General features: G+C 38.1%; 1 pseudogene; it reads left to right on the top strand.

The window, feature by feature from the left end:
* The first annotated feature begins 23,286 nt into the window (after positions 1-23,286).
* LOC129036216 (uncharacterized) lies at positions 23,287-24,390 on the top strand (annotated as a pseudogene).
* The last annotated feature ends 2,010 nt before the right edge of the window (positions 24,391-26,400 follow it).

Here is a 26,400-nt window from a genome sequence, read left to right on the forward strand (position 1 = left end):
ATAATGCTGGCAGCATATGTACATTACCATAGTAGGAGATGTACCATCTCCTTTACACTGCTTTTGTCTGTTTAACACTCTGCTGGTTATTAATGACACATTTGAGATCATAGTGACCTGTTTCAGTCTCCTCAAGCAGATGTAGCCTGGCAATGATAAAAACAAAAGATCAAGTACAGCAGTACAATTCTGTTTTGCAAACAAAATAGCTGGGTATTAACTACTTCAAAAGACTCTGTAGCCAGAACCCTCTCTCTGAAACAAATAATACCTTCATGTGGTATGATTAGTGAAATAGCAGCACTGCTCTAAAATGAGATTAATTTCTAATTTCAACATCATTCACAACTTTCTTTTCAAGCTGCCTGAGGCCTGAAATTTTGTGTTTTTTTAATCAATCTGTTGTTACTTTTTGTTATTATTCTTGAATGTTCACTCCTGAAGCCAGAATTATATTTGTGTCTTTGGGGTTTGAAATTGATTCAAAATTGACTGAAAGACAGTAACACAATTCTCCTTTCTCCCCTCAACACAGCCTCTTCTGATTGGGGAAAAAAAAATTACAAAAAAAAAATTTGGTTCAAACTTCCCTGGCAAACAATGCTGGCAGTATTGAGATGCAGAACTCTTTACCATAGTAGGAGATGTACCATCTCCTTTACACTGCTTTTGCCTGTTTAACACTCTGCTGTTTAACACTCAATTCAAAATAGCTCTTTTCTACCATTTCCAAGCATGTTTTACTAAAACACAATATTGATATTCTCCTTGAGGGTATTGAATCTCTCCTCTCCAAGTTAAAGTGAAAATGGGGAATGGGACTGATGTTGACCCACTGATTCCTCTTAATGTCCATCTGTCTCACTTTTATTTACAAACATGAATCATGAATCAAAAGCATTTTTGAAATAACAGTTTCTATATGTGTTCCCTGGTTTGAAGTTCCCAAGTAAAATATTTAATAGATATGCACTGGGCTCTTATTAAATGTGTGACATTATGCTACATACTGTGGTGAGTGCTAAAAATTATTAAACTGTCCCCTGTCTCCTGCCAATCTGCTGGGAATCCTGAGAAAGTTGTCAACAATTACATTGCAAAGGATATCTATAGGTAAAAGTCTATCTACAGGTATCAGTGAGATGAAATCCAGAAAGAATGTTAGAAGGGTGCTTTCATTATGCTGCATTAATCTATAACTTACTTACTCATGAAGAGTATGGTGGTGGTGGTGGTGGTGGTGGTGGTGGTGGTGGTGGTGATGATGATTATATTAAAGTATTATTATTATTCTAACCCAGTAGAATCATAGCTTATTTAAAAAGCATTATAATATTTGATCCACTTTCACATTTGATGCACAAAATAGCTCTTTGCTCCCCTCAGCACATATGTTACTATCTTTATTTGGCAGATGAAGAAACTGAGTCACAGCAAATTGTTTGAGAAAAATGTCTACTAGCAGAAACTAAGTTTCCTGAATCCTAGTCTGTATATTTTTTAGGTAGATGGCTACAAAAATCCCCCAGGACTGAAACTGCTCCCCTTTTACATTTCTTCTGTAAATTTTTTTAAGATACTTTTTCATAATTTATTAGGTTATTTTTATATATATATATTTATTATACTTTAAGTTCTAGGGTACATGTGCACAACGTGCAGGTTTGTTACATATATATACATGTGCCATGTTGGTGTGCTGCACCCATTAACTCGTCATTTACATTAGGTATATCTCCTAATGCTATCCCTCCCCCCTCCCCCCACCCCACAACAGGCCCCAGTGTGTGATGTTCCTGTGTTCAAGTGTTCTCATTGTTCAATTCCCTAGGGAACCAGAACAAAGATTAAAAATTCTTCTGTAAATTTTTAATCTTTGTTCTGTTCCCCTGGAAAACAGACTGAGGTACATACACACATACAAAAGGGCTGGTGAGGGGTGCCCTTGGGAACAACATCCATAAGGGAGGGAGAGAAGCAGAATTAGGCAGGCGGAAATATTGATTTTAAATGCAGTTGCCCCAAGGAGTCTTGACATTCTTTCTTCAGTTATCTCTGTTGAAGCAAGAGGATTGTACCTTGAATACAGCATGTCTTATACAGACAGTGTAACCTTGGACCAGGAGACTCGCTTTAGCTAGTGCAATTCCCAAAGAGGTATTCAGCTGTCTATAGCCTGCAGCCAGTTAGCAACTTAGCTGAGAAGTAAGTGATCCTTCCAAAGTAGCAGTCTAGGTGGTACATCACAGCCTCTGATACATGTGTCTTCACCATTTCCACACATGGCCCCCACAGTTATGCAGGGGCTTCTCATTGCCTCAGTCTGAGAATCTGAAAATGACACATTACTTCTACTCACAGCTTATTGGCCAGAATTAGTCACATGTCTCCACGAAACAACTGGAAAGTGTGTGATTCCATGTGCCCAGGAAAGAGGGGAGAACTTCTCATCATTACCAGAAGTATATCCACTTATTGTTTTAGAATACCAGGATAAATTACACTAAAACATCAAAATATCAGCCAATCAATCAAAAAGTACTTGCTGATTACATTCTATGTAACAGTCCTACATTAGGAGTTTTGACAAGTAGTATTTAGCAGAATGACAAAGTATTAAAAATCCAGATGGGAGAAAAGAAGATCAAATCTGTAACCCAAGGTAGTACATACTTGAGAGTTAAATTGTGACTATTGATGCTAAATTCTATAAAAATGCAGGAAAGAAGTACAAAAAGGGGAGAAGTTGGAAGAGACTTCATGAAAAAGATGAAAATTGAGTTGTGTCCTGAAATTTTAAAAACCTATGGAAAGAAGAGAAATTTGCCTCCACAATTACAATCAGATATACCTCATGACCACTCTTGGAACTTTTTAGAAGGTCCTTCTTTCTGAAAGCCTCACATTCTCAAGAATATGCTGCCACAATTAATGCAAAGTAGCTCTTTAACATGAGGGAGGGCTGATAAATCATGAAACATTCTCTCACAAACTGAGAAACAGTTTGCTGAATAGTACAGATTAGTGAGGTGAAAATGTGCCCAGGGCAGAAGGCACTGTGCTAGAATGGCCTGCTGAACTGCTTTCCTCCTATTTCAAGACCTACACTAAATGGCCTAACTTCATCACTGCCTGTAGCTCACCTCCCCAGTTAGCACATCTCCATGATTTTACCTATGGTGTAATTTCTGACGTTGCTATAATTCCTCCTTTCTACTTTCCCAAAAACCCCAAAAGAATGAGCAATTTGATCTTTTTAATATAATTGACTCAGTATATGCAGTAAACTTTCACTTACCTACTTTTGTTAATTCAAGAAGTGAAAATATAAACCCACTGTTTCAGGTGTGTCACCTGTTCTCTAACTTAAGCTTCACAATCACCAAAGGTGGACAATTTTATCCCAATTTTATATATTAGGACATAGAGGTTTAGTGAAGTTCAATCACTTTTCCCAAAGTTACAGTTTGTTAAATTGCTTGCCCTAAGTGTAACTCAAACGTCATCTGTCTGATTCTAAAATTCATCATCTTTTCACAACTTTTCACTTTGCTTATAATTATAAGCAAAGTCAATAATTATGTTAAAGTCAGCCCCTACACAGCATTCCAGCTTTATTTTTTATATAAGGTGAATCCCTTTTTGAATTTTAAAGTAATACAATTGCCAAAGTTTCTTACACAGAATTTCCTAATGTGTCTGCACTATATGGTCCTAAACCACAGACTCTCAGAAACTGCATTATGGAAGCTCAAACATAATTCACTCTGTGGTTGTCAACATTTGTTCCACACTACTAATCTGTAAGAAATTAAGCTAAGACCACCCAATTTGTTGAACTGATCCTTCAGTTGTTTCTGACCTGGGCCATCTCCACAGCAAGAGCCATAAGGTAAAACATGTTGTGTTCCATTCTCACCCTGCTAGACAATGCTGTGCCTTTTGAACATTTTAAAAAACATGTGTTCTAAAAGCATCTGTCAGCATTGCTATGCAACAGCAGTTTCCAATGGACCATGCTTGAGATGAATGGTAACTCAGGATATGTCTATCACATATAGCAAGGCACTAGAGATTAATGAGACCAGATGTTCCTGGAAGTCTTGGGGAAGAAACAATGGAATGCTTCTCTGCTCTTGGTATTGATTTATTTTTTCCCTCCCGTGTTTTCTGGAATAAACTGAATAACATAATCTAATATATAAGCAAAGCTACAACATATAATTCAGAATGTGTTACATCTGAGTTACTAGGTGACCATATAAAAACTCTGGGACCCCAGTGGGAAATTTCAGTAACCTCTTTTATCAGTTCAATAAATAGATAGATAAATAAATAAATAAATAAATAAATAAAATGAGTACTGAACAGTAAATAAAAGAGTTTAAGAAGAGAAATGACCCATGCTACACTCCACAAAAATGTAAAATTTTAGAAGAAGTTCTCTATTTGTGGGTGAAGTATTAAAAACAAAAAGTACTGCAAAGGAATTTGAATTTTAACCTAAAGTAAAAAATTACCAACTCAAGTCCTGAGCTTTGCTTTTGCTTGGAGAGCTGATTTGGTAAATGCCCTTGGATGAGATCTTGTCCTTGAGAAGATGGCGTTTCATGAAATCAATGAGAAGCATCTCATTCCTAAAGCCCCAGTTCTATCCAAAGTAAAGAGGTACCCAAAGGGCTGAGTCAGGGAAGCCATCACTTCACTTGCCTTTCAGTCCTCTGCCTATCTCAAAAGCCAAAGGGAAGACTGAGTGGATGCGGAGGAAATGCAATCACTCCTCTCACCATGCTGATCGAAATCCCCTGTGTGGTAATCATCAGGTAGCTGCTGGGAAAAAGAGCATTTAATCTAAATGTAAAACAGAATGTACCGTTGATGGTCCAGGTTTCAGTCCACTGATGGGAAACATATCATCTTCTTACCTTTTTCTTCCCTGGAAATGAATCGATGTGTTCAGCTTCGAAACTCATCAGCACACCCGTTTTCACTTTCCCCACAAATAGGTAAGAAGTCTGTAATTTTGACTGAGAATGAAAACCCTGCTGACATGATGATTTGTGGCAGATAATGCAACTGATTCCATAGAGATCGCTTGAGATCACAAGTGATGTGAACAATCAATCTGAAAAATAAAATTTATTCAGGTACAGTACTACTAATTAAATCCATACTCAAAACAGCTCATGCACAAGACGACTCTAACCACAGGTAACCAGTTCAAACAATGTCACTCTTTTGTTGATAGTGTCATTATGATAGTTGCATCAAAATGGAGAAGCGGGCCTAAGAAAAAGCTAAATTTTCAATGTGAAAAGTTTTGAGGGAACTATTAGGTATTCAAAAGAGAAACATAATCTGCAATTCAGAAAGCAGCTTCATAGGAACTCCACATTCACAACAATGCTAGGAAATTAATCTACTTTTTTGGGAAACTTAATTTCCTATCTAAAATGTTGCTTTATCATATCATGAGAATTAAGCCAGTAGAAACCTTTTATAGTCCCTCTCATCTTAATAATTGCAGTTTTCTTTGGAGGAACTCTTCTCCAGTCATGACACTTCCTTTCACAGAGCTTCATTGCTACAAGCCTGGCCCCTTTCTATCTATTTGAGATGTACTGACTGGTACAGTTAAAAAGAATAAACTAGGCACACTACGCTCAGCACTTGCTTTCTCTTGAGTTGAATGGCCTATGGATGGCTGATGATTTCTTCTGATTCTAATGCTAGTACTCTTATCTGGGCCAAGCCCTCTAAGTGCAAGGGACTAACCTGAACAAAAACAGTTTGCATGACTGTGAAAACATTCCTTTCTGTGCATCATTTTCTGTCTCTCTCTCTCTCTCTCCCACACCACACACACACGCGCACACACACACACACACACACACACACACACACAGAGCGTCTATTGTCTCTATTTCTCTCTCTGTGTGTTCATCCCCGATCTCACTGGTTTTCTCACAGGCAACTGGAATTCTCTGCAACAGCTCCACGGTGAGGGATGTCATGTAAAATGGAAAACCCTGTCCTGATCCAGCACTTCTGTGACTAATGAAAGCTATCCAGTCCTGGGGATCGGTATTAGGAAGCTCATTTTCTTTTCACACTAAGTTACATATTATAACTTACCTCTATTGATTATGTAGGTGATATTTAGATTTCTTGTCTGCCTTAGTTCTTGCCTTATTTCCCAATTCATTACCTGTTAGAAAAGAAGAATACTTTTTCATTAAAAACTCCAAATCTCAGGAGTTACACCTTTGATAAAAAAAATTATATAAAAATGTTCGATAAGAAATTTGAGCATTTGGTTCATGATATTTGATTACGTGTGGTCACATGCGTTAGTTCTCTAGATTTGCTTTGTTTTTCTGCACTTCACGCCATCACTTCAAGAGAACACTGTGAATAGGTGCTGGACCTAATGACCTTTCAATGGAATGGCCACTTAATTCAATCCAGGAAATGTTTGAGAGTTAAGTAGATCAAGGCAGACATTTAATGACATGGGGACAAGTATGGTACCCCAGGGATATTCCAGGAATTGAGACCCTATTGTACTCTGCTTATATAGAAACTTCAAACCTGAGATTGTATGAATTATCCACTATTTGTTGCTTTGTTTTCTCTTTCTCTCCTTCTAATAAAGCTCTAAACCATCTGCATAGCTTAAATGAAAAGCTCTATTAGCAAAGTTTGTAATTAACTCTTAAGGCTGTTTCAAGTAGATTAAAATAGCTGAACCATGTCTATGACCATGTTTTTGCTTATGTCTCTGTCTTTTCTTTATAAAAATTCCTAAAAGTGAGTATTTTACTTGCTAAGGGGAGCATTTGAAAGGTTGGAGTCCCTATGTGACATCAGGATAATTGAGGCCCAAATTTCCTTGTGATCAACACTATCTGGAAAGCTGCCTCAGTTCTCCAGTTCCTTTTGAAGTTGACATCACCGCTGTGTGTGGTATTTCGAACATCTGTTCCCATGATTCCCAAGGAACAAGTGTCATGAATCACTGCTTCCCAAGAGTTACATTTTGCTGAAAGTTGACTTCAATTTTACTTGCGGTCTTAAAAGTCCCAAAAGATACATTAAAAATTCACTTCCAGAGTGTTTGTAGTAAACAATTATTGCTTGTTTTGTGGTGCAAGACTGATATGTTACTTCAGGGAAGCAAAAACAACGGGGATTTTCTAGGCAGTGGCATATTTTTTTATTCTCTCTTCCCTCCCACAACACTCAATATTTCTTGGAGAATTCCCAGGGAGTCTGAAACTCCTAAAAGTTATCTTCTACTATCAATGAGGATACAATTATCCCCTCTAAAAAAAGTAAGATATCTTTCAAAAAGAAAAACTCATTATATTTTCATGTCCCTGAGAAAGTTTACCTCATTTCATGAAAATTAAGAGTTATAACCCTACCTAAAGGTTGGGAATCTAATAATTTCCTCTATTTTTTGAGTGAGACAGAAATATCTTGGATTAAAATGTTGTCTTTATATTGAATTAAAATAGCAAAACCAATGAACCAAGTTAGGTTGCTTAGGTTCCGAGGATCTGAAATGGTCTGGGATGAAACAGCAATACCTTCTTTAAAATTATATCCCTTTTCTCTGAAATAATTTAAATTACAAATATAGGCCACATCATTTAAACTATCTAGCATCAAACTGTTATCTGATGTGTGAGTATATCAAAGTTATTTAATAAGATATTAAAGAATTTGTTTCTGCTCATTGCTTTCCATATTTCTCTCTGGAACAGGATTATTATTTTTATTTGCTCATTGATACCACTTCACATTTTTCCTAATTTTTAAGGATAATTATAAATAGAAAGTAAAACTTACCAACTTAAGTTTCATATAAACCTTTTTATTTTAGAATAGTTTTATATTTATATAAAAGATGTAAAGATAGGACAAAATATTCCTGTATATGCTAACCCAATTTCCTCTGGTGTTATCATCTTACATTATTATGGTCCATTTGGCAATAATAACCCATATTGGCACATTATTAGTAACTAAACTCCATATTTTATTTGGATTTCATTAATTTTTCTCTAATGCCCTTTATTTCTGTTCCAGAATCTCATTTAGGATACTATGTGGCATTTGGTCCTCATGTCTCCTTGTCCTCCTCTGATCTGTGACAGTTTCTCAGACAGTTTCCTTGATTTTGATGATGTTGACAGTTTGGAAGGATATTGGTCCCATACTTTGTAGAATGTTCCTCAATTTGGGGTTTGTCTAATATTTTTATTGACTATAGTTTTGGGTTTTTGAAAGGAAGACCACAAAAGTGAAATGCCATTCTCATCACATCATATTAATGTACATACCATCACCATAAGTTATCACTGATAACATGAGCCTTGATTACCATGATGAGGTAGTATTTGTAAGGTTTCTATACTGTAAAGTTACCATTTCCTCTTTTCATACTCTAAACTTTGGAAGTAAGTCACTAAGCATATCCTCCACTCAAGGGATGGAGAGTTAAGCTCCACCTTCTTGGGGTGTGGTGTACATAGACAAATTATTTGAGGTTCTTTTCAGGAGATTTGTCTCTTTGATTCATTTATTTATTCTTCAATTATTTATTTATATAAATATGGACTCAGGCATATTTATTTTATAATTTGGGTTATAATCCAATAAAATATTATCTACTCTTTTTGCTCAAATTGTTTTTCATCTTTTACCATTGTAAGCTCCATCAGTTGTCTCTTGTGTCACTTTGGCATATCCTCATCATTTGTTTAGAGCACTTCCTTACTTTCTCACACAACAAGATGCATCAGGCTCATCTTGTACATTCCCTACCACAACCCTGGAATCAGCCATTTCTCCAAGGAGACCTGGTTTCTTTTATTGGAGGATAACGTTAGAAACCAAGATCTTAGGATTCAGTGAGCTCAATACTAATGTCATGTCACTGTTTCCAGGCCCTCATAGAAGACAGAGCCAAGACATGTATAGGTACATGCAAAGCAATGCACACATGCATATCTGTAATTACTTCTTTATTAATTTGTATCTATATTAAGCTAAAAATGAGTTCATACTAATCTCTCTGACTTTATTCCAGCACCATGTGGTTCATTCTAGTCTTACTCACTTTACTTATCTGTAACTTCTCACTCCAGCAGTGAGAAACCTGGCTCCCACCATTATTATCCTGTTACCTAGTTGATTATACATGTATGGCAGTTTCAGAATGGTTAACCTATAGCCCTTGAGAATGAAATTTTAACAACTACAGAACAGTGTTCATATATATTTCCTTTTGTATTTAGCCTTAAGGTTTTCAGTCAAACTACAGGTCTCCAAAGTTAGTTAGGTCACAGTCTTTTTCCTCTCCTTCAATAAGGTTGAATGATATATGCGTAATGCCATTACAGTCTTCTGGCACAGTCTGCATTCCAACTTGGGATCCCTGGTAAATTCTGTTTTTGTTTTTGTTTGTAAAGATTCAGGTGCATTCTTATGTGCTGCAAAGCTCTAAGGGTCTTGAGATACCACAGTGGCATTTAGCCATCACAATATTACCATAAAAATTAGTCCCAATACCTTTTAAAAAATCCTGTGCTTCCTAATTATAAAGAAAAAGTAAAATTTTTATCTGTTTACATTTTTAACACTTATTTTTTCCATTTATTATAAGCTCTTTATTTATAACTAAATCAAATTAAAAGCAATTTGTGTACACTCTAAAGAGCTTTTATAACTCCATTTTCTTTATTTTGTTTTTATGTGACTTTAAATTCCAGGATACATAGCAAAATGTGTAGGTTTTTTACACAGGTACACATACACCATGGTGGTTTGCTACACCTACCAACCCATCATCTAAGTTTTAAGCCCCACATGCATTGATATTTGTCCTAATGCTCTCCCCCTCCTTGGCCCCCACCCCACAACAGGCCCCAGTGTGTGTTGTTCCCCTCCCTGTGTCCATGTATTCTCATTGTTAAACTCCCACTTATGAGTGAGAACATGTGGTGTTTGGTTTTCTGTTCCTGTGTTAGTTTGCTGAGAATGATGGTTTCCAGCTTCATCCATGTCCCTGCAAAGGACATGAGTGTATTCTTTTTCCTCTCTTTTTTTTTTTTTTTTTCTGTTGTTGAGATGGAGTCTCACTGTGTCACCCAGGCTAGAGTGCAATGGCACAATCTCGGCCCACTGCAACCTCTGCCTCCCAAGTTCAAGTGATTCTCCTGCCTCAGCCTCCGGAGTACCTGGGATTACAGGTGCCCACCACCACATCCAGCTAATTTTTATTTTAGTAGAGACAGGGTTTCACCAGGTTGGCCAGGCTGGTCTCGAATTCCTGACCTCATGTGATCCACCCACCTTGGCCTCCCAAAGTGCTGGGATTACAGGTGTGAGCCACCGCACCCTGCCAGAGTTTATTCTTTTTTATGGCTGCATAATATTCCATGGTGAATACGTGTCACATTTTCTTTATCTAGTCTATCATTGATGGGGTTTTGGTTTGGTCCCAAGTCTTTGCTATTGTAAATAGTGCTGCAATAAACATAAGTTTGCATGTGACTTTATAGCAGAATGATTTACAATCCTTTGGGTATGTACCCAGTAATGGCATTGCTGGGTCAAATGGTATTTCTGGTTCTAGGTCCTTGAGGAATCACCACACTGTCTTCCACAGTGGTTGAACTAATTTACACTCCCACCAACAGTGTAAAAGCGTTCCTATTTCTCCATATCCTTGCCAGCATCTGTTTCCTGACTTTTTAATGATTGCCATTCCAACTGGAGTGAGATCTCATTGTGGTTTTTATTTGTGTTTCTCTAATGACCAGTGATGATGAGCTTTTTTTCATATGTCTGTTGGCAGCATAAATGTCTTCTTTTGAGAAGCATCTGTTCATATCCTTCACCCACGTTTTGATGGGGTTGTTTTTTTCTCATAAATTTGTTTAAGTTCCTTGTAGATTCTAGATATTAGACTATTCCTATCAAGCTACCATTGATCTTCTTCACAGAATTAGAAGAAAACTACTTTAAACTTCATATGGAACAAAAAAGAGCCCATATAGCCAAGACAATCCTAAGCAAAAAGGACAAAACTGGTGGCATCATGCTACCTGACTTCAAACTATACTGCAAGGGTACAGCAACCAAAACAGCATTTACTGGAACCAAAACAGGTATATAGACCAATGGAACAGATCCAAGGCCTCAAAAATGACACCACACATCTACAGCCATCTGATCTTTGACAAATCTGACAAAAACAAACAATGGGGAAAGGATTCCCTATATGATAAATAGTGCTTGGAAAACTGGTAGCCATAAGCAGGAAACTGCTACTAGACCCCTTCCTTACATGTTATATGAAAATTAACTGAAGATGGATTAAAACTTAAATGTAAAACCCAAAACCATAAAAACCCTAGAAAAAAACCTAGGCAATACCATTCAGGCCATAGGCATGGGAAAAGACTTCATGTCTAAAACACCAAAAGCAATTGCAACAAAAGCCAAAATTGACAAATTGGGTCTAATTAAACTAAAGATCTTCTGCACAGCAAAAGAAACTATCATCAGAGTGAACAGGCAACCTACAGAATGGGAGCAAATTTTTTGCAGTCTACTCATATTACTCAATTTTCATACAGCTATAAAAAAATCTCTGAGTGAGTAATTTATTAAGAAAAAGAGGTTTAATGGACTCACAGTTCCACATGGCTGGAGAGGCCTCACAATCATGGCAGAAGGTGAAGGTGAAGCAAAGGCAAGTCTTACATGACACCAGGCAAGACAGCATGTGCAGGGGACCTGCTCTTTATAAAACCATCAGATCTTGTGAGACTTATTCACTATCACAAGAACATCATGGGAAACTCTGCCCCCATGATTCAGTTACCTTCTGCCAGGTCCCTCCCACGACACTTGGGGATTATGGGAGCTACAATTCAAAACAAGATTTGGGTGGTGACACAGCCAAAGCATATTAGAGCTATAGATATAAAAATGTCATTGATATTTCACTGAAGAAAAAATTAGAAAATATTCCAAAAAGAAAGCAAAGATACAATAACAAGGGTATCCTGTTCTCTTTTCCAACTAAACAAGAATGGAGAATGACTACAAGTGAAAATTGAGAGCTATCATCCCAATTTCCCATCTTTGTATCTTTGTCTTGCCTTCCGTATTTTTTTTTTTTTGATAGGGTCTCACCCTTGCTGAGGCTGAATGCAGTGGCATGATCAATGGCTTATTGCAGCCTCAGCTTCCCAGACTGAAACCATCCTTCCACCCTCTGTCTTTGAGTAGCTGGGACCGCAGGCACCTGCCACCACACCTGGCAAGTTTTTGTATTTTTTGTAGGGGTTTCACCTTGCTGCCCAGGCTGGTCCTAAGTTCCTGTGCTCAAGTGATCTGCCCACCTTGGCCTCTTAAAGCACTAGGATTACAGGCATGAGTCACAAATGCTGGGATTACAGACATAGGCCACTGTGCCCCATTGCCTTCTGTATTTCTAATGCCAATCTTTTCTTCCATCTTCTTTACTACTAGAAAGCAGGCCATTAACTAATGGAAGCAGAGACAGAAAGGAGTCAGTATTTCTATAGATCTTTAGGCAGGAAAAGAAATGAGGCTGAAATAATGATATTGTTTGTTTTTGTGTCCCCACCTAAATCTCATCTCAAATTGTAATACCTATAATCCCCACATGTTGAGAGTCCTGCCCTGGAAACATGGGGATGATTGGATCATGGGGGCAGTTTCCCCCATGCTGTTCTTGTGATAGTGAGTGAGTTCTCAAAAGATCGGATGGTTTTATAAGGGGCTCATCCCCCTTTGCTCATTTGCTCTCTCTCATCTGCCACCATGTAAGACATGCCTTTGCTTCTCTCTCCTTCCACCATGATTGTAAGTTTCCTGAGGCCTCCTAAGCCATGCGGAAGTGTGAGTCAATTAAACCTCTTTCCTTTATAAATTACCTAGTCGCAGGTACACCTTTACAGCAGTGTGAGAACTGACTAATACAAATGGAGTATAGGCACAGGGATGGCTTATCTCATCTTCTGTTAAAGTCATCTGAAAACAAGAGAAACAGATATCACTTTGCGCAATACTATTGACCTATCCAATTATGAATCTGTATCCCAAAGAGAGTTGGAAACTAATCTGAAAACAACTTGCTTGATTTCTTTAGCATCCTCACAATCATATTCACAGCAAAAAGTCTTCTGTGTATAGATGTAAAGATATTTTCACAGATTCAGTGAAATTTGCTCTGGAGCACTGGAATTGTTTTTACATTTACCACTGAGAAAGTTAGAGGACTAGCACATTTTACAATCAGTCTTTCAGTTCTCAGAGGGCCTCTTATCCTAAAAAGGTTCCCGTGACTGACTCTCAACATGTTTTTAAAAACCTTTTACCTCTATATGTGGCTGTGGTCATGTACTTGATTTTTTTTTTTTGAGATTAAAAACACATAAACACAATCAGTCAAGCAGATGGATTTATATTGCTGTTTGTATTCCTACCAGCAATGCACGAAGGTTCAAGTTGCTCCATATGCTCATCAACACTTTTTATTGGCCTTTTTTCATTTTAGCCATTCCAGTGGGTGTGTAGGGATAACTCATATTTCAAAATTTGAATTTCTCTGATGACTAATGATGCTAAACACTTTTCTATGTCTATTGGTCACTCATGTATTTTCTTTTCTGAAGTTTCTGTTTAAACATTTTTTTAAACTTTTAACTGACTTGTATTTCTATTAATGAGTTGTAAGAGTACTTTATATATTTTAAATATGAATAATTTATCAAATATATGTTTTGAAATATCTTCTCCCAACCTATGGCTTATCTTTTCATATTGTTAATGGTGTCTTTTGTGAGCAGAAGCCTTTTATTTTTATAAGTTTACAATATTTTGTAAAAGACATAGGCATAGAAACAAAAAAACAGATGAGTGGTTGCCAGAAGCTGTGGCTAGAGATGGGAAACTGATTGCATATGGACATAAGGGAACTTATTATCGTGATAAAAAATATTTCATATCTTAATTATGATAATGGTCACACAACTATATATATTTGTCAAAACTCATCAACTGTATCCTTTAAAAAGTTGATCATGTTTATTGTATGTAAAGCATAACTCTATAGGCCTAATTTAAAGTAATATAAAATTGCTTTGAAATCCTCCCATGTAAACAGAATAGTCTCCCCTGATGTGCTCCTTACATTTGGGAATAAAAAAACAACAGAAACATTTAAAAAATGAGAGTAGGGCAGGAATTTATTATCACAATCTAAGTACTGCCTTCCAAACGTGGGACTCTTAAGATAGAGGCAAGCAATTGAGGTCAGAGAATCCAATTTGAAGAAACTGAGAAAAAAGAAGAAGAAGAAAGAGAGAGACAGAGAGAAAAAAGAAAAAGAGAGAGAGAGGCAGGGAGGGTGGGAGGGAGGGAGGAAGGAAGGAAGGAAGGAAGGAAGGAAAAGAAAGACTGCCTATATAAGTTAGCTGTTTAAATTCACAATATTATCACACATTTTCTTGTAATTCCTTACATTAAGTCACTTAACCAACTCAGACATTTTAACTGGTAAACTTCATTGTATGCTTTTTCATATCCTGTGATCCTAAGGGAAGTCTTTGTGCAGGAAATCTTTCTTATAGTTGATCTAAATAAGTATTAGATTATAGCCTAAATAAATCACATTTTTCAAATGCTAGTTGCATTGTTTCTCTTATTTAGTGCCAGCCTTGGATGAACTGTATCTTCAACAAATGAAATTTTGTGCAAACTGTCACTTCACGGTCCAAAAGGATTTGTCTCTTTTAGAAAGCAGTTTCTGACCTCAAGATTACAGTCTATATTGCTTATATCCTTTTTTCCCTAAAATACAGAAGGCATCTGGGAGCATGAAAGGACATATTTTGTGTATATCGCTCAAACCAATCATTTTGGGTTATCAGCTTCTCATGTACTGCATACTGTACTGCATCTGAGCTAAGAATTTGAAGAGATCAGCCAGTATTCTGATGGAAACTTTGAAATGACAGAGATAAGATAAAGAACATACTGTTTACTGTACAGGGAAAATATCGTTGGATAAAAGAAAATTAGAAGTACAATATGGTACAAATAGTGCTAGTACTTAGTGATATCATTTTTACTTTTATACTCAATGCACCTGAAGATACTTTACCAACAAAGTACCAATGGAAAAACAAAGACATGGATGATTATCTAGATGAATCCATCAGGCAATTACGTATGTAAAAGCTACACACATAGCTTTGCCTAATAAAACTTATTTTACTCAGAGAAGTATCTATGAGCCATAAACACTCCCTTTTCAGTTGGGCAGCTATCTCAGATAATTCCTTGTGATGATTGAGAAAGTATTAGATTAACCTGTGGCACTAAACATAGACAGATTCTCTCTCCAAAAACCTATGTTCCTATCCCAAGCATCAGAGTGGCTCTTGCCATTAGCACCTTTCATTTCTGGCATTTCTTCCTCATACCTACGCTCACAGTCAGTACTTCCATCCCCTGCCCCAGCCCTTCCAAACTTTACATTGCAGATATGGGACAGGAAACATGGTGATGAATCGGGAGTACTTTGCAGGGTAACTATCTTCTTCCTGCCAGAGGAAGAGCTGAAAAAAAAATACTAATTTTCTTCCTCTTTATTTCTTCTAAAAAAAAAAAAGGGCTACATGTGCAGAATGTGCAGCTTTGTTACATAGGTATACATGTGCCATGGTGGTTTGCTGCACCTATTGAATCATCCTCTAAGTTCCCTCCCCCAACCCCCAACAGGCCCTGGTGTGTCTGTTCCCCTCTCAGTGTCCATGTGTTCTCAATGTTCAACTCCCACTTATGAGTGAGAACAGGGGGTGTTTGGTTTTCTGTTCCTGTGTTATTTTGCTGAGGATGATGGCTTCCACCTTCACCCATGTCTCTGCAAAGGACATAATCTCATTCCATTTTGTGGCTGCAAAGTATTCCATGGTGTTTATGTACCACATTTTCTTTATCCAGTCTATCATTGATGGGCATGTGGGTTAGTTCCATGTCTTTGATATTGTAAATAGTGCTGCAGTAAACATACGTGTGCATGTGTCTTTATAGTAGAATGATTTATATTCCTCTGAGTATATACCCAGTAATGGGAGTGCTGGGTCAGATGATACTTATGGTTCTAGATCCTTGAGGAATTGCCATATTGTCTTCCACAATGGTTGAACTAATATACACTCCCACCAACAGTGTAAAAGTGTTCCTATTTCTCCACAGCCTCACTAGCAGAATCTATTGTTTCCTGACTTGTTAATAATCGTCCTTCTGACTGACATGAGATGGTATCTCATTGTGGTTTTGATTTGCATTTCTCTTTTGACCAGTGATGCTGAGCTGTTTTTCGTGTGTTTCTTGGCCACATAAATGTCTTCTTTTGAGAACTGTCTGTTCATATCCTTCGCCCACTTTATGATGGTGTTGCTTGTGTTTGTCGTTTTCTTTTCTTTTCTTTTTTTTTTTTTTTTTTTTGGTGGAGTTTCCCTCTGTCGCCCAGGCTGGAGCACAGTGGCGGGATCTTGGCTCACTGCAAGCTCCGCCTCCCCAGTTCACACCTATTCTCCTGCCTCAGCCGCCCAAGTAGCTGGGACTATAGGTGCCCACCACCACACCTGGCTAATTTTTTTGTATTTTTAGTAGAGATGGGGTTTCACCGTGTTAGCCAGGATGGTCACCATCTCTTGACCTCGTGATCCACCCTTCTTGGCCTCCAAAAGTGCTGGGATTACAGGTGTGAGCCACCATGTCCAGCGAAAGTTCCTTGTAAATTCTCGAAATTAGTCCTTTGTCAGATGGGTAGATTGCAAAAATTTTCTACCATTCTGTAGGACGCCTGTTCACTCTGATGATAGTTTCTTTTGCTGTGCAGAAGCTCTTTAATTCGATTTCATTTGTCAATTTTTGCTTTTGTTGCAATTGCTTTTGGTGTTTTAGTTACAAAGTCTTTACCCATGCCTATGAGCTGAAAGGTATTGTCTAGGTTTTCTTCTAAGGTTTTAATGGTTTGGGTTTTACATTTAAGTCTTTAATCCATCTTGATTTAATTTTGTATAAGGTGTAAGGAAGGGGTCCAGTTTTACTTTTCTGTGTATGGCTAGCCAGTTTTCACAGCACCATTTACTGAATAGGACATCCTTTCTCCATTGTTTGTTTTTGTCGGATTCATCAAAGATCAGATGGTTGTAGATGTGTGGTGGTATTTCTGAGGTCTCTGTTCTGTTGCATTGGTCTATATATCTGTTTTGGTACCAGTACCATGCTGTTTTGGTTACTGTAGCCTTGTAGTATAGCTTGAAGTCAGATAGCATCATGCCTCCAGCTTTATTCTTTTTGCTTAGGATTGTCTTGGCTATGCAGGATCTTCTTTGATTCCATATGAAATTTAACATAGTTTTTCCTAATTCTGTGAAAAATGTCAATGGCAGTTTGATGGGAATAGCATTATATCTATAAATTAGTTTGGGTAGAATGGCCATTTTCACGATATTGATTCTTCCTATTCATGAAGATGGAATGCTTTTCCATTTTTTGTCTCCTCTCTTACTTCCTTGAGCAGTAGTTTGTAGTTCTCCTTGAAAAGGTTCCTCAGATCCCTTGTTAGCTGTATTCCTTGGTATTTTATTCTCTTTGTAGCGATTGTTAATGGGAGCTCATTCATGATTTGGCTCTCTGCTTGCCTATTGTTGGTGTAAAGGAATGCTTGTGACTTTTGCGCATTGATTTTGTATCCTGAGACTTTCCTAAAGTTGCTTATTAGTTCAAGAGGTTTTGGGGCTGAAAAAATTACTAATTTAAGCACAAGAGAACATTTGACTGGATGTTAAAAGGCATTGGTTCAAGACCTCACTCTGCTCCAAACTGGTTAAGAAACTTGAAGCCAGTCACACAACATGAATGTACACTTTTTATCTTAAAAATGTAGGAGTTATACTAAATGATTATTAACTTCCTTTTAGCTCCAATATCCTAATATTATAATGTTTTTATATTATCAAATTATGAGAGTTGTGGAGGTTCAGAGGATATTTTCCCCAAATGTGTTATTTGTTGGAATAACACATTAGCCATGTTAACCTAATGTAATTCCTAGTATTCATAAAATGAAAAGCATTTGCCTTGCCTGTGTTCCTACTTCCCTATCATTTTCATTACAGCATGGCCCAAAGTATGCCCATTGCTCAGCAAGCAGTAATGAAGTGGAGCCCATCTGGTTAATAATTCAATTCTGGAAATCCCACCTAGAGTCATTTCCTTCTGCTCTGAATCCTTTTAAAGATCAGTTTGGCATTTTGAATTTTAATTTTCTAGGATATAAGTTTTTCTTAAGTAGAGGTGATTCACATAAAAAAGAGAAAATATTACTTGTTCCTTTTGAAATAACATAGTCTATAATGTTCAATATTCAAAAATGGCTTATTAGCAAATAATTTCAAAACATTATTTGAAAGTTTAAAATAGTAAGTTACTGTCTTCATGTGTCAGACAGTGGGGAATTGCACATCCAAAAAAGCAATTGTCCTTGATGACTCAGAAACATGGCACAGGCTGGCTCTAAATACTGAGCCTAGAAGATAGCATAACAATTCACCAGCTATCCTTAACTTCTGGAAGCCATGAGGCTACATGGGATTACCTGCCTCATCTCACATTGTCTTTTTCAGCATGGCATCAGTGTACTAGGAGCCTTTCTTCCCAGATTGTACAGGTCACCAATATAATATTATATGACCACTCCTGGCCCTTACTAAGAAAGTCAAAAGGAATAAAAAAAGAGTTGGGGACCAATATCTCCCAATTACTCTTTCTCTGCTAACCATATCAGCCTCTGGTAATAATCATCCTACTCTCTACAAATATGAGTTAAACTTTTTTAGAATCCATGTATAGGTGAAATCATGTGGCATTTGTCTTTCTGTGACTGGCTTATTTCACTTAATATATGTCCTCCAGGTTCATCTATGTTGTCACAAGTGGCAGGATTTTCTTCTTTTTTATGGCTGAATAGTATTCCATTGTGTATATATACCATGTTTTCTTTATTCATTCATACATTGTTAGACCATTATGTTGATTCAATATCTTGACTATTATGAGTACTACTACAGTAAATGTTGGAGTGCAGATATCTCTTTGACATACTGATTTTATTTCCTTTGGATATATACCCAGTTAGATAGGAGAAATAAGTTCAACAGATGTATTTTAGAGCATGGTGACTACAGTCATCATATATCATTAAAATATGATGATATATTGTACTCTTGAAAAGTGCAAAAAGAGTGGATATTAAGTGCTCTCTCCATGGAAATGAAAACTCTGTGAGGTAATGTATTTGTTAATTAGCTAGATTTAACTGTTCCACTACACACACATACACATTTCAAAACATGTTGTACATAATAAATACAATTTTATCTGTCAACTAAAAATGTAAATTTAAAAAGAGTTGAGGAGCAAGTGAGCAGGAAGAAAACTAGTAGAACTTAGTCACTGCAGTGTCATAAATATAACTTCCATGTCTTCCAGAAAAGGAGACAATGGAATGATAGTTGGGCAACCAGAGTATAAACAGGGACCAGTTGGCTGTTCAGCTCAAATGGATGACTGAGACAAAAAGCTACCGAAGGCAATCGCATGCTGCAATTTCCTTGAAATAGGATTATGCTCTGTGTGAATCTGAAAAGAAGATGAGTTTAATATACAAAATAGCTAAATAGCATTGTGAAAAATATAAAACTTTTCATCTGCAAACTCTAAAAATGTGTCATCAAACACAAGATTCTTTTAAGCTATCAAAAATGATTCAGAAATAAATCATTTAGGCAAGAGAAGTAAGATTACTGAGTTTAATATAGCTATCAGTAAATTGTTTTTTTATTATCTCAACACTAAATTCTCTGTGACACAAACTTACAGTGAATGAAAATACACTGAATGAAAAATGTACAATCAAATGAAAATGCTATAGCTTCACAGAATATTCTTGTTGATATACATATCTTTTCCATCCTGCATTCAATCAGCTGGAATTATTTTTAAGGAAATAATTTATTTCAGTGAATGGGTCTCTTAAAAGTTTAAATCTCAGGGTTGAGTTGAAGATACTAGTTCCTGGGCATCAGCTTTTTGAATTAATGTATAGCCTACCAATGAGGCGTGAGCCGCCGCGCCCGGCTGTTGCCTTATACTTTTAAAGATGTTTCTTAAAGTTCCAAAGGCAAAAAAAAAAAAAAAATCAATAAATAAAATTAAGCAATAAGTAAAGTAAGCGTTATAACCAATCTTTAAAATCCTAGTGGTAATGGGCCGGGCGCGGTGGCTCGCGCCTGTAATCCCAGCACTTTGGGAGGCCGAGGCGGGCGGATCACAAGGTCATGGGATCCAGACCATCCTGGCTAACACGGCGAAACCCCGTCTCTACTAAAAAATACAAAAAACTAGCCGGGCGTGGTTGCGGGCGCCTGTAGTCCCAGCTATTAGGAAGGCTGAGGCAGGAGAATGGCGTGAACCTGGGAGGCGGAGCTTGCAGTGAGCCGAGATGGCGCCACTGCACTCCAGCCTGGGCCACAGGCGAGACTACATCAAAAAAAAAAAAAAAAAAAAAAAAATCCTAGTGGTAATGGTCCCCGGATTCCACATGAATGAGAATGAAGCATGGTGGACTCCTGAAGTTCTTTTTACCATTTTCTTGACCATTTACTTATTTCCTTTCTAGATGTTGCTGCTCAGATGTTAACCCAATCCGGACTCAAATTTGCTCCAGCTCAAGGCACTGACTCAACTCAAAAGAGTTCTAGTCTTTCACTTAGTCTTCTTTTTTTGTTTCAGTCCAGGGAAACCTCTGGCCTGGGCTATGCTGCATGTTTATTACACAAGTTGTTTGCCACCCTTAGCTCCTGCTTTATTTCTTGAGTTCTTGAGGGAAAAGACAATAGTTCCTCAAGAAGCAACTAACTAACCAAGTTTTCTACCTTGAATTTGAAGTTACCTCCTCTGTCCTTTCTGATAATGAGTGGGGTCCTGCAAACCCTAGCTCTTCCCCTGATCCAGTGTATTACACCCCCATTCAGTTTACTTGAGTCACTAGCTAGTCATCAAGATAGCACATTTGCCTATTTAACATTTGTTTATTCAGCAAATACAGTCCTTATTGAGCTGTTTGTGTGCCAGACACTATGCTAGGCATGGAGCACACTATAGTGAATAAAAAGATATAGTGCCTGTCGTGGTGGAGCCTAATATGAAAAAAATAATTTTAATAATATTACAAAATTAGTATAATGAAAGATAAAAAAAATCCTGAGAGAGATTATAAGGGATCTATTTTAAATTGAATGATTAGGGGAAGCCTACCTGAAAAGATAAGGTTCTAACTGAAATATTAAGGACAAGGGTGGGGAGTGAAAGCATTAGAGACAGTGATGATCTGAGATAGTCCTAAACTATATCAGGTTAGCCTCATACACTTGCTCAGGGTATGCAGTAGCACTAGTTGCTGGGGTCTACAATGCGATCTTGACATAGCTTATTCTGTAGTCCTACTATCTTGTACTGGGTCCTAACCTCTACTCTAAGTTAGAGTCTGAGTCTATCTCCTATATAGACTTTTTGCCTGATGCCTTTATCCATGATATCAGACTCCCATAGACCTTTCAAAATACCAGTCTGTTATTCTACTTCTCTCTAATCCCAAGCTCATGTCTCAAGTAAACCTTCCACTGAGCTTTGTTTCTAAACAGTGAGGAACTTCTAGGCTTCAGTGCATTTTCAGGGAAGAAGTTTTCAAGGCCTTCTTGCTCAGATTGACAGCTCTGCTCACTCCTCCAGGCCCTTGCAGAAGGCCATCTGCACTCTCAGCTAAATATCAGAAATCTCTTGGCAATAACTTATCACCACAGAATGATAGGAGAAAAAGTATTATTTTATTAAGTATAAGCAATACCTTAAAAAGCAAAATATTTGTTGGAGAAAATTGTACATTACCTTTTTAAAAGTTAGTTTTCATTACTCCTTTACAGAAAGTCTCTTAATGCCACGTGTTTGTAACATACTAAGAGAGTTTAAAGGACAGCAGCCACATTTCAGAAACAATAATCTAAGGACTCAGTTTTAAATACATGCAGACATAATTATCTTCCTTTAAAATATAAAAGTCATAATACAATTTCGAGTGTCAAAAGGAGAATTTCAGATTGATAGATAAGCTTAGAAAAAAACTAGAATGAGTGCTTAGTATAATTAGAGTTGTTGGTCCAATTCGAAAATACAAAAGAATAAAAGATTTAAACAATAAATAGGCAAAATGAAGTACTTTTCTAATTCTTGCTTGTTGGTGAAAACTTTAAAGACTATTTCAAATTTATAGAATAGAAAATTTGAAATTAAAACAATAATAAAAGCATACTTACACATTTGTTCTAGAAGTAGAAGTGAATCTCATATCTGGAACTACTGGTAGACTGCTTAAAAATCCTGTTAATGATGATGTCAATAAAGCTGCCATATTTGCAATTAGAAATGACACTTCTCAGCACAAAACCATACATTTTCACATTTCATGTTTATGAGTATTAATTGTGCTATTTCCTAATGCCCTACACCATGATGAATATATTGGTGCTGTCAAAACACAGAGTAAAACCCCAAGGACCTTACTGATTAATTAGCTTCTCCAGATTATCTGGAAATATAAGTTTTGTTTCCAAAAGAGAATTAGGTTTAGTATGTTTGCTAAATCTCTGAAATTAGAGAAATATGATTTATAAAATATCTGCCGTTGTATACATGTTTATTTTTTAATTCCATTCTTGAAATATTTATTTCCTACAAAATTGAGCTAACAATAGGTATTTAAGTAGAATATTCATTTTTTGTTTTAAAAAAGGTTCTATCTCAACAAGACCATAAAGTTATTTTAAGTGGGTTAACAATGGAAAAGTAACACATTAGGAATGGGACAGGCATAACACTCTGATTGGTAGAACAGAAAGATAATATTCTTGTCAAAACTGTAATCAGAAAATTTTCTAGACACGTTAAGCTAAGTGTATTAGTCCATTTTGACGCTGCTGATAAAGACATACCTGAGACTGGGAAGAAAAATAGGGTTAATGGACAGCCGAGACCACGTCCGCCCCGTGAGCACAGAGCGTCACCCTAGCCCCTCTGTCGGGCATCCACACCCGCAGCTAGCTCACCATGGATTATGATATCACCGCGCTCCTCATCAACAAGGGCTCTGGCATGTGCAAGGCCGGCTTCACAGGTGACAATGCCCCCGGGGCATCTTCCCCTCCATCATGGGCTCCAGGGCGTGATGGTGGGCATGGGTCAGAAGGACTCCTATGTGGGTGATGAGGCCCAGAGCAAGAGAGGCATCCTGACCCTGAAGTACCCCGTGGAGCACGGCACCAACTGGGACGACATGGAGAAGATCTGGCACCACACCTTCTACAACAAGCTGTGTGTGTCTCCTGAGGAGCACCCCATGCTGCTGACCCAGGCCCCCCTGAACCCCAAGGCCAATCATAAGAAGATGACCCAGATCATGTTTGAGACCTTCAGTAACACCTCAGCCATATACATGGCCATCCAGGCTGTGGTGCTGTCCCTGTACGCCTCTAGCCTTACCACTGGCATTGTGATGGACTCTGGTAACGGGGTCACCCACACTGCCCATCTACGAGTGGTATGCCCTCCCCCATGCCATCCTGTGTCTGGACCTGGGTGGCCTGGACCTGACTGACTACCTCATGAAGATCCTCACCGAGTGGGCACTACAGCTTCAACACCACGGCCGAGCAGGAAATCGTGCATGACATCAAGGAGAAGCTGTGCTACATCACCCTGGACTTCAAGCAGGAGATGGCTACGGTGGCCTCCAGTGCCTCCCTGGAGAAGAGCTAAGAGCTGCCGACCTCCCGATAGCCAGGTCACCACCATCAGCAATGAGGGGTTCCACAGCCCCCAGGCCCTCTTCCAGCCTTCCTTCCTGGGCATGGAATCCTGTGGCATCCTACTGTCAACTCCATCATGAAGTGTGACATGGACATCCACAAAGACCTGCATGCCAACACAGGGCTGTCTGGCGGTACCACCATGTACCCTGGCATGGCAGGACAGGATGCAGAAGGAGACCACCGCCCTGGCACCATTGCTCCTCTGAAGAGTTAGTATTCCGTGTGGATCAGCGACTCCATCCTGGCCTCGCTTTCCACCTTCCAGCAGATGTGGATCAGCAAGGAATACAAGCCCGACCCCTTCCTCATCCACCGCAAATGTTCTAGGCAGATTGTAACTTAGTTGCATTATACCCTTTCTTGACAAAACCTAACTTGCGCAGAAAACAAGATAAGATTGGCATGGCTTTATTTGTTTTTTTGTTTTGTTTTGTTTTTTGGCTTGACTCAGGATTTAAAAACTGGAACAGTGAAGGTGACAGCAGTCGGCTGGAGGAAGCATCCCCCAAAGTTCTGCAATGTGGCCGAGGACCTTGACTGCACATTGTACTTTTTTTAATAGTCATCCCAAATATCATGAGATGCATTGTTACAGGAAGTCTGTTGCCCTCTTAAAAGCCACCCCACTGCTCTCTAAGGAGAATGGCCCAGTCCTCTCCTGAGCCCACAAAGGGGAGGCGATAGCATTGCTTTCATGTAAATTATGTAATGCAAAAATTTTTTAATCTTCACCTTAATACTTTTTTATTTTGTTTTATTTTGAGTGATCAGCCTTTGTGGCCCCCCTCTTTTGTCCCCCAACTTGAGATGTATGAAGGCTTTTGGTCTCCCTGGGAGTGGGTGGAGGTAACCAGGGCTTACCTATACACTGACTTGAGACCAGTTGAATAAAAGTGCACACCAAAAAAAAAAAAAAAAAAAAAAGAAAAAGGAAAATAGGTTTAATGGCAGGGGAGGCTTCACAATCAAGGCAGAAGGCAAAAGGCACCTCTTACATGGTTTTGGCAAGAATTAAAGAGAGAGAGAGAGAACTGAAAGCAGAAACCCCTTATAAAACCATCAGATCTCATGAGACTTATTCACTACCACGAAAACTGTATGGGGGAAACTGCCCCCATGATTTAATTATCTCCCACTGAGTCCCTCCCACAACACATGGGAATTACGGAAGTACAATTCAAGATGAGATTTGGGTGGGGACACAGAGCCAAACCGTATCACTAAGTAACTATCTCTTGTATGCATTTAAGCTGCATTCAACTGTATCTATTTCTCCTATATGTGTTGTTCTGGAAGCCCAAGTCTTGAAACTGGAACCCTTGCCCTGGAATTGAGAAACTCATTGACTACCTCAAGTGCTGGCGCTAACCCCAAATTACACTGGAGGTGATTTCTATCTTTACAAGTTCCATCTGAGCTCTGTTACCATCTTGGGCTGCTTTCTCTTCTGGTTTTCATTTCCTTGTTTGTTTCCTTCGCCCCATATGCCATTTCTTTAAATTCTTCTAATTCCAAAGGCCTGGACAGAAAACAGAAATGCATAAGACTTGACAACTCAGTAGGAGCTCTGATTTTACCCTGATAACATCTGGACATAGAAAACAGGGAGGAAGTGAACAAGATGCAAATTGCACTCTTCTCCCCACCCAAAGCCATGAGCCCTTCTCTGGATCCCACTCACATTCCTAAAGCCAACAGACTGCATGCTCAAGAGGTTTAGGCCTTGAGAACTTCACAGGGGAAAGCCAAGGAAAATGACACTGCTGAAGCTGATACAGCACATCTGCTTGCCTCATGGCATTAATCATTGGATTTCTGAAGCACTAAATAATAACTCACAAATTCAAAGCAAGTTATTCATTGAATGAACTTTGTGCAAAGATAAATAGGATAGATTAATGAAGACTCTGATGTATAAGTTTTCAAATTAATTGCATGATTGAGACTGATTAGCAACAAATATTTAGTTGGAAAAGCAAGTCACACCCTATAGGGTGAAGGGTTCTACCCATTGTCTATTTCCAGAATGGTGAAAAGACTGCACCAGTGAACTGCACCAGAGCAAAGTCCTGGCAGTAACAGAGCCTAGAATTGCCTTTATAGCTGCTGTCAAAAGAGTGGATATCCACGTTAACTATTCCGGATCCTCATTCTGGTCATAGTTTCACAGCCAGACTTGTTTATCTGTAGCACAATCATCTCTGATCCCAGAACTTACCAGCTTTCTTACTTTCCTCCATACTAACGTTTATTTACCAATTATATTATCATCATACAAGTACTGTGTCACAGCTTCTAACATTGCCTAACACACAATTTGGGGAATTAGAAATATTACAACAGCTCTAGAGAC

The sequence above is a fragment of the Pongo pygmaeus genome, chromosome 4 (assembly GCF_028885625.2).
Source record: "Pongo pygmaeus isolate AG05252 chromosome 4, NHGRI_mPonPyg2-v2.0_pri, whole genome shotgun sequence".
NCBI classification, from domain to species: Eukaryota; Metazoa; Chordata; class Mammalia; order Primates; family Hominidae; genus Pongo; species Pongo pygmaeus.